The sequence below is a fragment of the Pan paniscus genome, chromosome 4 (genome assembly GCF_029289425.2).
Source record: "Pan paniscus chromosome 4, NHGRI_mPanPan1-v2.0_pri, whole genome shotgun sequence".
Classification (NCBI taxonomy): Eukaryota; Metazoa; Chordata; class Mammalia; order Primates; family Hominidae; genus Pan; species Pan paniscus.
This window is the reverse complement of record NC_073253.2, coordinates 110,971,151-110,983,323: the sequence shown is the minus strand read 5'-3', so window position 1 is coordinate 110,983,323 and position 12,173 is coordinate 110,971,151. Positions and strand designations below refer to the sequence as shown.

The 12,173-nt window shown below is 41.3% G+C and overlaps 1 pseudogene; it reads left to right on the top strand.

Moving 5' to 3' along the window:
• Positions 1-413: 413 nt before the first annotated feature.
• LOC129397888 (uncharacterized) lies at positions 414-11,634 on the top strand (annotated as a pseudogene).
• Positions 11,635-12,173: the final 539 nt, after the last annotated feature.

Below are 12,173 nucleotides of genomic sequence, written 5' to 3'. Positions count from 1 at the left end.
GGCACCGGAAAGAGACTTTACCCAAAATAATTTCTTCAAGCCTTTAAAAAATGTTCATGTGAAATGGCTTTATTTAATCTTAAGTCATATTTTTAGATAATCTCTCTCTCACCTGTGGCTCCTTTAGCATGGAAGTCCATACGATAATGAAGTTTTCCTGCAAATAATATTAATTTAGCATTCAAGCTATGTGTATGGGCAAATAGTCGTTTGCAAACTTGTTTTACAGGTAAACAAAAAAGAATGAAAGGGGTGCAAGGTAAAAAGAACTCTGAAGAGTTGTTTTATGGAAAATAAAAATACAATTTATTTAGTTTTTCCTTTTGTAAGGTCAGGTCTACTACATAATTAGAGCTTCTGTGTATTTAGGATATCACAAGAATACAGAATTGCAAAGCATCTCTACTGTTGCGATGGGTGTGACAAAAAGGTACAAAAATTTTAGAACAATCTGCAGGCCAGATGCTGCTGCTTAATGTTTGATTTGCAAAAGAAAACCACAAAAAGCTTTCATTAACAAATGATTGGCATCCTTTGAAAACTTTGCTTAAAAGGAGAAACATCATAAGAATTTGTGAAGGTGATACAGCCATTCTTCCCTTCACACTTTTTTCTTTGTGTTCTTAAAAGCAGCAACAATCTTTTAACCAGAGCTTTTTAAAGAACATAACGTTCTTATGTCTACCCATCAACCCATATTTAAATATGTGTGGGTAAGAGCATAAGTACTGGAAACTGTGTGTTGGCAGTATATAGGAGAACCTGATAGAGGTGAAGGAAAAGTACAGAAAAGAGAAATCTTGTACAACAAAGAGAAATGTCTCTTGTTTCAAAATTTTCTTAGGATTACCATAAAATAAAATTCCCTTCAATTGATGTAAATTTAGTATTAAGTCAAATGAATGACCCAACTGCTATTTGAAAAGTCATTTTTAAAATTATTGTAACTTTTAAACCATGGTTTTCATTTTTACTAACATGAAAGTTCAATTTTCCATTACTCACTTGGAGTTAAGCTTGAAAACATACTTCTTTTTCCCTTTATTTTTCTTATAACTGATTGTGCAATAAAGCTGAGACATAAAGTACTCTGTAGAGTAGACGGGGTTTGAGAAATTTCTTTAATCCAGTGCAAATGTAGGGAGTTGATTGAAATATCAGAATCTCACACTGTTTGTCAAACACACACTCACCCCATGTCTTCTTGGAAGTCACAGTGCTCCCACCTATTTTCATTTTACAACAAAACTGGTTTGATGCAATTTCACAGTTGAGATTTTTTACATAAGTTGAAGTTGAGAAATCTTAACTCATTCTCACCTACTTGACTTCAGTTTAAAATATTGCTATAATTTAGGCAAATAGTTGCAGAAAAAAATATGCCATGGAAAGGCTAAACAATAGTAGCTATGGCAACCTGCCTTTGACTCTCTCAGCCTTGTAGGGAATGGTGCTTCTGTCTACACTTCACAGCAGTCTCTTTGCCAGCACTCCCTGCCACCACAGATCTCTTCCTCAGGGGAGTTTCAGTGAACAGTACAGGCAGTTCATTCAAGTGGAAAATTCCTGTCCTCCGTATGTGCCAGCAGGTCGGTGGGGTTCCAATGCCCGTGACAGCTTGTTGTCTTGAAATTTTGCTGAGACAGAAAATTATGCCTTGAGCATCTCAGAATTGATATTTTTCTTTTGCTGCTCTGGTTGAAAGATAGAACATGTGTGGACTAGGATAGCAGGGTTTTTACAATGTTCGGATAATCTCAATCACTGTGCAAGAAAACAGCTCAATAGTATTTGTCTCCCCTCAGCTTCAAGCAGCTAAATAAAGATCACTCATCTCTGGAGTCTGGAATCAAGGCCTTTCTTGCCTTGTAGTAGAGTGACTTCACTGTGGTGTGGTAAGGAGACCATCTCTTTGCAATAGCACCATGACCATGAGTGGCTGCTTGAAGGGAGAGTGGCAGCATTTGAGGTCTCTCTTCTCTGAAGGATTCTAGCCAGAGTGTGCAAGCTCAAAGGTCTACAGGGAATAAACAAGTGATGAAATTGAGTGAGGCAGGGAGAGGGAGACTTTGGGAACTGGAGAACCCTTGCCCAATATAAAGGCCCTGGCTTGGTTTAAAGTAGAGAGCCTCCCTCAGCTCCATCTAGTTGTTGTCATACAGAAATGTGGCTCTGTCTTGCCAGGTCTTCGGATTTGTCAAGAGAAGTCAGATAGTTACATGAAATTTATTTATTACAAATTACTGGTAGCAAATTCATTAACATTTTGTGAACACTTCGTCAAGTTTTCAAAAACATTTCACCTCCTTCAGTTCTTTGCCCAAATGTTGACTTCTCAGTGAGGATTTCCCTGAACACTGTTTTGGTTGACAACCCCGACCCCACCCTGGCACATCCTTTTTCTCCTTCTTTGCTTTCTCTTTCTCCATAGCACAACACTTAATTGTTATCCAATACTGAGAGCAGGAATTTGTAACTGATTGCTCCTCTTCTGGACATCCAGCACCAAGAACAGTGTTTGGTCCACAGAAGGTACTCAAGAATATTATTGGATGAATGCGAAGCAATGCAGGTCTGATGCACAGGCACAGGACTAATGTAAGATGAGTGAGGCACCAAGGGTGCAAAATTGAAGGGGTACTTAGCTTGTATGACCATGGGAGTGAGTGCCTCCTTAAATTTTGTGTCCTGGATACCTTACTCCCTCACTCTAGTCTTTGCCATGCTGGTGTAGTTGCCATAAGAATGTCTGATATGATCCTGAGGGTGGAATGAGAGACAGAAAAAAGGACTAGGATGTTTAACAATTAACATGCTACTGTTATTTAAAAACACATGACTCCAGTGAATCTGTATTGTGTCCATAAACAACATGAATGATATCGACTAAAAATGGTACAGGGTAATCTTCAGTTAGAATGCATACCTTCTGGGAATTAGGAATGTTAATTCACACTCTCTTTTTCATTTTTACACAGAAAAACGTAAATCGTGATGAAAATTTTCATCAGCTGGGGGGGAATATTGATTTCAGTTTTAGGCATGGGATGACCAGAGCTAAGAATGCCTAGTTATTGAAAACCATCAAAATGTACAACAAACTGAAAAAAGAATTACTACCTGTAGAAGAGGTAGTATACCTCATTTTCAAGTTGAAGTTAAGATTAAATTTTGAATGAAAACTAATTATGAGAAAAGTTTTCAGTACTGTAACAAAGGCCAGCTAATGTTTTCCATTTATAGTTTTACTGGCTGAAAAGGAATATTGTCTGCACTCATAGCCACCAAACAAACGGCGATCCATAATATACAGGATGAACATAGTGGCAAATGTTAAATGGGAAATCTTGACTGAGGCTCTGAGATAGGATAACTATTAAAAGGAGTTAGTGAGGCAGATCAAAATGCAAACTGTTCAACTGTTAGAGAACTGGTTTCTCAAACAGAGTTGCAGTAGGAGGAACCTATCAAGGGAACTGCCAAAGAACCCACAGTAGTCCCTGTGGGGGAACCAGTTTTAAACATCTTCCATGCCTGATTGTGCAAAACTTTTTAGAATGACACCAGTGAAGAAAGAACTTTCTGTACTCCTTTCCTTTCTGCCCTCCAACCCTAGGGGCCTGAGGTTTGTGCTTAGCAGGTTTGAGAGGAGACACTGAGAGAAAGGGGCGGGGAGAGACAGAGAGAAAGAGAGAAAGCCACCACTCTCCCCTAAATCCTGGCCTTGCTAGGAGATGAAAAAAAAAAATTAACAATCAAAGAAAGAGTTTTGTATGTTACATTGGAGTGGGCATTCTCATTATTGGATGGAGACTGTTTTGTGACATAAAGTGCCCTAGGACTATTTCAGAAGAGTGAGCAGAAAAGTCATGGAACATGGAGGATTTCATTCAGAGGAAGTAAATTTTAAAGGGAGAGTGGGAGACAAAGCTCGGGTTTCCTTTCAGTGATATCTCGTGAGAGTGACTGTTAAATGTGCTGATTACCCAGGGCTGTGGCAGACTACAGCCAGTCTCTGCGATTATTGTTAAATTTTTCCAGATTTGCTCGTATGAAAACTACCTATTTGCTTAATAAGACTGAAAAGGAAAGAAAAGATGATCAGGTATAGTCATAGGTGATTTGTATGGCTCTGTAGTAACTGGAAGGTAAAGGAGGAAAGGAGCTCAGGGCAAATGTACTGGAGGGAAGAATGGTGCCAAGAAGTCCAGGGGAGCTGGGAGGTGGTGTCCCTCCCCTCCTTAAAAATCTACCCCTTACTAATACAAAAGATGGGATTCTGCCTTGCAAAATAGAGAGCTCATACCTTTCACTCCAGATATTTCAAAATGAGACGCTGAAGCACAGTTAACGAACTATAAAAATTAGGATAACTAGTAATACATCCCTGAATGAGGCAAGGAAGTGGAAGGAACATACTCTTGGAAGACAGAAGTCAGATCTGCCACTTATCTTTCTGTGCATCTCAGTTTCCTCATTTGTAAAAAAAAAAATAGATATTAACACAGTTTTAGGATTGTAGGGAGGACTTAATAAGATTATATATGTAAATAAAGTGTCTTATACAACTTGAAGTACAACTGTCATTCAATAAATGAGAGATATTAAAGTAAATGCTAGAAGACTCACCATCTATATTGGAAAAAAGTCATGTGTATCATTATATTATTCCTCCCCATTGTCATCATTATTATGCAATGACAGGCTTACAAATATTTTTGCAGAAAACTTATATTCAAAAAGTAATATAATGGTGTAATTTGCTTGCCTAACAATAATACAAGAAAGCACATGACAGAAGACAGGGAAGACCCCCATATATAGCCTTCAAGAATAGTGCCTCTTTTCCATTTTATTTTACACCCTAAAAATATATTTGGAGGGTTTTGATACCTTGAGAATATTAGGAAAACTATTATAAAATGAGTTACGTTTTTTGTAGTCTGTCTTTAAAAAGAAAAAGGCTACTTTATTTTAGGGTGGTAGAGTCTTAGGCTTATGCAGCTGAAGTAACAACTCCCAATGCAAATTATTTTGTAACTTTCTTTTATCTAATGCCATCTTGGTAAATATTTATAGGACCTGGCAAATCATCCTATTGGGCTGATTTCCCAGAGTCCCTGAGGGTAATAGGAGCCTTTTTTTTTTTTTTTTTAAAGAATGTCTGTAGTTTTCAGGAGTTTCAACAAGATATAGCTTAAGTTGTGGCAATATGAAATAGATATTATCAATTCATGTGTTGATATGGTTAGCAGCATCATATGCTATCAGTCAATAAGAATGGATGATCAAATTCCAGCCCTCCCTCAGCCAGTAAAAAGTTGCAATTTGATTATGGTTACCTACATGATTACCTAGGTAGATATTTGAAGACTGACCTTAGACTGTTTGTGTATGTATCATATCTATGTCTAAGTCCTTGAATTTCAATATGCCATCACTGTTGACACCTGGACTGGTTTGTGGACTATTCGCCCTTGCTGGAACTCGGGGTCTGGGTCCCTCAGTGAAGGACCAGTGCACTTGCAAACTGGAAGTGGGTATACATTGAGGATAGGAGAGACAGCAGGAGGTACAAATTCCAAATTTTACTTTCTGCTACTCCAATCATATCTTGATTGTAATGGTGGTTACATGTATATATACCTTTGTCAAAGCTCATTGAGCTTTACACTTCAAATGGGTATGTACTTTTATATGTAATTTATCTCAATAAAACTGATTAGAAAATATTTTGCTCCAGTTTACTAAAAAGTAATTATTAATATTTAAACACTGTGATGATTAATACTGTTTCAACTTGATTGGATTGAAGGATACAAAGTATTGATCCTGGATGTGTCTGTGAGAGTGTCACCAAAGGAGATTAACATTTGAGTCAGTGGGCTGGGAAAGGCAAACCCACCCCTCTGGGTGAGCACCATCTAATCAGCTGCCAGCGTGGCTAGAATAAAAAGCAGGTAGAAAAATGTGTAAAGAGAGAGACTGGCCTAGGCTCCAAACCTACATCTTTCTCCAGTGCTGGATGTTTCCTGCCCTCAAACTTCAGACTCTAAGTTCTTCAGTTTTGGAACTTGAACTGGCTCTCCTTGCTCCTTAGCCTGCAGATGGCCTATTGTGAGACCTTGTGATTGTGTGAGTTAATAAACTCCCCTATATATATACACACACATACACACACATATATATTTAAGTTTATATATATTTATATATTTACATATATATTTAAGTTTATATATATTTAAGTTTATTAAGTAATATATATGTGCTATATATATTACATATATATGACATATATATATATATGCTATTATTTCTCTCTCTCTAGAGAACCCTGACTAATACAGATTTTGGTACCAGGAGTGGTTCTAGAGGAAGAGAATATTAAAGATGCAGTTCTTTTGTTGGTTTTGGGGTTTCTGGAGTTGGCTGCTTAATATGATTAGACCCCAAAATGCTAAGGTCTCTATTTCTAATAGTATGGAGAACACGGATAATCCTTGGCATGAACCGTTTAGAGAGTTATGCAAAATAAATGCATTTGACACTTCTGATTCATTGCGCGTGAGAGGCGAGGAGTTTAGTGACTCTATACATAATGCCTTTGCGCATATGTGGAGAACCAAGGAACATAGTGAAGCTGGTTGGTTGCTCCTAAATTCTGTAGACAAAGTGATGAAAGAAAATGATGAACTTAGGGATTCTATCTCCTGGCTTCAGAAGCAGATACTGAGCCTCAAATCTGCTAAGATTGCCCTGAGTGAGAGTCTTATCAGCTGTAGAGAAAGAGTTGAAATTGTGGAAAAACAGACACAAGCTCTTATCATGCGAGTGGCTGACCTGCAACAAAAGGTGCATGCACAGCCTCACCAGGTGTCTACTGTTAAAATGAGGGCATTGATTGGAAAAGAATGGGACACTGCAACTTGGAATGGGGATGTGGGAGGACCCTGATGAAGCTGGACACTGAGTTAGTACACACTGATGAACTTCTTTTGTCAGAAAGAACAGCTTCCCCATCCCCAGTAGTGGCAACATCCTCTCCCTGACCCATGCTGCCATCAGCCTTTCCACCTTTGTCTGAGAAGATAAATCCTGAGCTGCCTGAGTCTACAGTGATGGCCTCTCCTGAGGCAGTTGGCAGGCAAGATAATGTTGATTCTCCTCAGGAGCCACCCCTAACACCACATTTGCTTCTAGACTTATAACTAAAGTCCTGGCAGGCCCCTGTTGGTGAGGTTGAGAGTGTGACCCATGAGGAGGTACACTACACTCAAAAAGAACTGCTTGAGTTTTCTAACTTATATAACAGAAATCTGGATAACAGGCATGGGAATGTATATTAAGGGTGTGGGATAATTGCAAAAGGAACACAGAGTTGGATCAGACTGAATTTATTGATTTGGGCCCAATAAGTAGGGACTCTGCATTTAATTTTGCAGCTTGGGGAGTTAAAAAAGGTCCTAACTGTTTGGTTAGCTGAAATATGGATTAAAAAATGGCCCACTGTGAGAGAGCTGGAAATGCCTGATCTCCCTTGGTTTAATATAGAGGAAGGGATCCAAAGGCTTAGGGAGATTGGGGTGATGGAGTGGATTAGTCAATTTAGACCTACTCATCCCAGCTTGGGGTAGGGGTGGGGGGTCCAGAAGATATACCCTTGACCAATGCCTTGTGAAATTGATTTATGAGGGCATCACCTGAATCTTTGAAGAGCCCTGTAATTGCTCTTCTCTGTGTGTCAGATCTAACAGTGGGAACTGCAGTCACTCAACTACAAAATTTAAATACAATGGGAATAATTGGATCCCAAGGTGGCAGGGGCCAAGTGGGAGCACTCAACTGTCAAAGGCAAGGTGGGAGTAGCTACCATAATGGACAGCAGAGGCAAAGCGGTGATCAGAATAGTCTGACTTGTGTAGAGCTCTGGCATTGGCTAATTAATCACAGTGTTCCCCAAAGTGATATCAATAGGAAGCCTACTGCATTCCTACTTAAATTATACAAGTAGAAACCTTCTAGGTCGAATGGACAAAAGACTAATTTGAATTATACAAACAAAGAATCACGGCCTCTCAATCAATTTCCAGACTTGAGCCAGTTTACAGACCCAGAACCCCTTGAATAAAGGGGAGACTGGGTCCCCTTGAGAAAGGACCCCACTACACTACCGACAATTTATGCAGTGAATCTTTCTCCCATCCCTCCCCAAGGAGACCTCCTGCCTTTTACCAGGGCAACTGTGCACTGGGGAAAGGGAAATGATCAGACATTTTGGGGACTACTAGACACTGGCTCTGAGCTGACATTGACTCCAGGGGACCCAAAACATCATTGTGGTCCCCCAGTTAAAGTAGGGGTTTATGAAAATCAGGTAATTAATGGAGTTTTAGCTCAGGTCTGACTTACAATGGGTCTAGTGGGTCCCCAGACTCATCCTGTGGTCATTTCTCCAGTGCCAAAATGCATAATTGGCATAGACATACTTAGCAGCTGGCAGAACACCCATGTTAGCGCCCTGACTGGTAGGGTGAGGGCTATTATGGTGGGAAAGGCCAAATGGAAGCCATTAGCACTGCCTCTACCTAGAAAAATAGTAAATCAAAAACAATATCACATCCCTGGAGGGATTACGGAGATTAGTGCCACCATCAAGGACTTGAAAGATGCAGGGGTGGTGATTCCCACCACATCCCTATTCAACTCTCCCAATTGGCCTGTGCAGAAGACAGATAGATCTTGGAGAATGACAGTGGATTATCATAAGCTTAACAAGGTGGTGACTCCTCTTGCAGCTACTGTACCAGATGTGGTTTCATTGCTTGAGCAAATTAACACATCTCCTCGTACCTGGTGTGCAGCCATTGACTTGGCAAATGCCTTTTTCTCCATTCCTGTCCACAAGGCCCACCAGAAGCAATTTGCCTTCAGCTGGCAGGTATACCTTTACTGTCCTACCTTAGGGGTATATCAGCTCTCCAACTTTGTGTCATAATCTTATTCGGAGAGACCTTGATTGGTTTTCGCTTCTGCAGGATATCACACTGTTCATTACATTGATGACATTATACTGATTGGATCCAGTGAACAAGAAGTAGCAAACACACTGGACTTATTGGTGAGATGTTTCCATGGCAGAGTATGTGAAATAAATCTGAATAAGATTCAGGGAACTTCTACCTAAGTAAAATTTCTAGGGGTCCAGTGGTGTGGGACCTGTCAAGATATTCCTTCTAAGGTGAAGAATAAGTTGCTGCATTTGGCCCCTCCTACAACCAAGAAAGGCACAACACCCAGTGAGGCTATTTGGATTTTAGAGGCAACACATTCTTCATCTCAGTGTGTTACTCTAGCCCATTTATCGAGTAATGTGAAAGGCTGCCAGTTTTAAGTGGGTTCCAGAACAGGAGAAGGCTCTGCAACAGGTCCAGGCTGCTGTGCAAGCTGCTCTGCCACTTGGGCCCTATGACCCAGCAGATCCAATGGTACTTGAGGTGTCATTGGCAGATAGGGATGCTGTTTGGAGCCTTTGGCAGGCCCCCTTAGGTGAATCATAGCAGAGGCCTTTAGGATTTTGGAGCCAAGGCCCTGCCATCTTCTGCAGATTACTACTCTCTTCTTGAGAGACAGCTCTTGGCCTGTTACTGGGCTTTGGTGGAAATTGAATGTCAACATGTGACCTGAACTGCCTATCATGAACTGGGTGCTTTCTGACCCATCCAGCCATAAAGTGGGTAGTGCACAGCAGCATTCCATCGTCAAATGGAAGGGGTATATACATGATTGGGCTTGAGCACGTTCTGAAGGCACAAGTATGTTACATGAGGAAGTGGCTCAAATGCCTACGGTCTTCACTCCTGCAACCCTGCCATCTCTCCCCCAGCCTGCACTGCTGGCTTCATGGGGAGTTCCCTATGATCAGTTGGCAGAGGAATAGAAGACTAGGGCCTGGTTCACAGATGGTTCTGCATGATATGCAGGCACCCCCCAAAAGTGTTCAGTTGCAGTACTACAGCCTCTTTCTAGGACATCCCTGAAGGACAGTGGTGAAGGGAAATCTTCCCAGTGGGCAGAACTTCAAGCAGTGCACCTGGTTGTGGGCTTTGCATGGAAGAAGAATTGGCCAGATGTGTGATTATATACTGATTCATGGGCTGTAGCCAATGGTTTGTCTGGATGGACAGGGACTTGGAAGAAGCATGATTGGAAAATTGGTGACAAAGAAATTTGGGGGAGAGGTATGTAGATGGACCTCTCTGAGTGGTCAAAAACTGTGAAGATATTTGTATCCCATGTGAGTGCTCATCAATGGATGACCTCAGCAGAGGAGGATTTTAATCAAGTGGATAGGGTGACCCATTCTGTGGATATCACTCAGCCTCTTTCCCCAGCCACACCTGTCATTGCCCAATGGGCCCATGAACAAAGTGGCCATGGTGGTAGGGATGGAGGTTATGCATGGGCTCAGCAACTTGGACTTCCACTCACCAAGGCTGACCTGGCTACAGCCACTGCTGAGTGCCCAATTTGCCAGCAGCAGAGACCAACACTGAGTCCTCAATATGGCACCATTCCTCGTACTGCTACCTGGTAGCAGGTTGATTATATTGGACCTTGTCCATCATGGAAAGGGCAGAGGTTTGTCCTCACTGGAATAGACACTCTGGATATGGGTTTGCCTATCCTGCACTCAATGCTTATGCCAAGACTACCATCCATGGACTCATGGAATGCCTTATCCACCATCATGGTATTCCACACAGCATTGCGTCTGGCCAAGGCACTTACTTTACAGCTAAAGAAGTGCAGCAGTGGGCTCATGCTCCTGGAATTCACTGGTCTTACCATGTTCCCCATCAACCTGAAGCAGCTGGATTGATAGAACGGCGGAATGACCTTTTGAAGTCACAATTACAATGCCAACTGGGTGACAGTACTTTGCAGGGCTGGGGCAAAGTTCTCCAGAAGGCTGTGTATACTTTGAATTCACATCCAATATATGGTACTGTTTCTCCCATAGCCAGGATTCACGGGTCCAGGAATCAAGGGGTGGAAGTGGAAGTGGCACCACTCACCATCACCTCTAGTGATCCACTAGGAAAATTTTTACTTCCTGTTCCCATGATATTACATTCTGCTGGCCTAGAGGTCTTAGTTCCAGAGGGAGGAACACTGCCACCAGGAGACACAACAACAATTCCATTAAACTGGAAGTTAAGATTGCTACCTGGACACTTCGGGCTCCTCCTACCTTTAAGTCAACAGGCTAAGAGGGGAGTTACAGTGTTGGATGGGGCAATTGATCTGGACTATCAAGATGAAATCAGTCTACTACTTCATAATGGAGGTAAGGAAGAATATGCATGGACTACAAGAGGTCCATTAGGATGTCTCTTAGTATTGCCATGCCCTGTGATTAAGGTCAATGGGAAACTACAACAGCCCAAACCAGGCAGGACTACAAATGACCCAGATCCTTCAGGAATGAAGATTTGAGTCACTCCACCAGAAAAAAAAAAGCCATGACCTTCTGAGGTGCTTGCTGAAGACAAAGGGGATACAGAATTGGTAGTAGAAGGTAGTCATCAATATCAGCTACGATCACGTGACCAGCTGCAGAAATGAGGATTGTAATTGTTGTGAATATTTTCCCCTTCTTTTGTTAAAAACATGTTTTTTCATGCATATGCTTGTACTCAGAAAATATCTTCATTTTATTTCCTTTCTCCTTTATCATGTAACATAAGATTTATTGACTTCACATCAGCATTTAAGTATTGTTAATTTAATGTAATAGTATTTGGGGCTGGGCACGGTGGCTCATGCCTATAATCCCAGCACTTTGGGAGGCCGAGGCAGGCAGATCACGAGGTCAGGAGATAGAGACCATCCTGGCTAACACGGTGAAACCTGGTCTCTAATAAATACAAAAAAATTAGCCGGGCGTGATGGTGGGCACCTGTAGTCCCAGCTACCTGGGAGGCTGAGGCAGGAGAATGGCATGAACCTGGGAAGCAGAGCTTGCAGTGAGCCGAGATTGTGCCACTGCACTCCAGCCTGGGCAACAGAGAGTGACTCTGTCTAAAAAAAAATAGTATTTGGGTTGCGGATTGGTGCATTTCCAGTTGTACAAAGGATATTTGCATTATGTTAGGCCTAATTATGTCCTTATT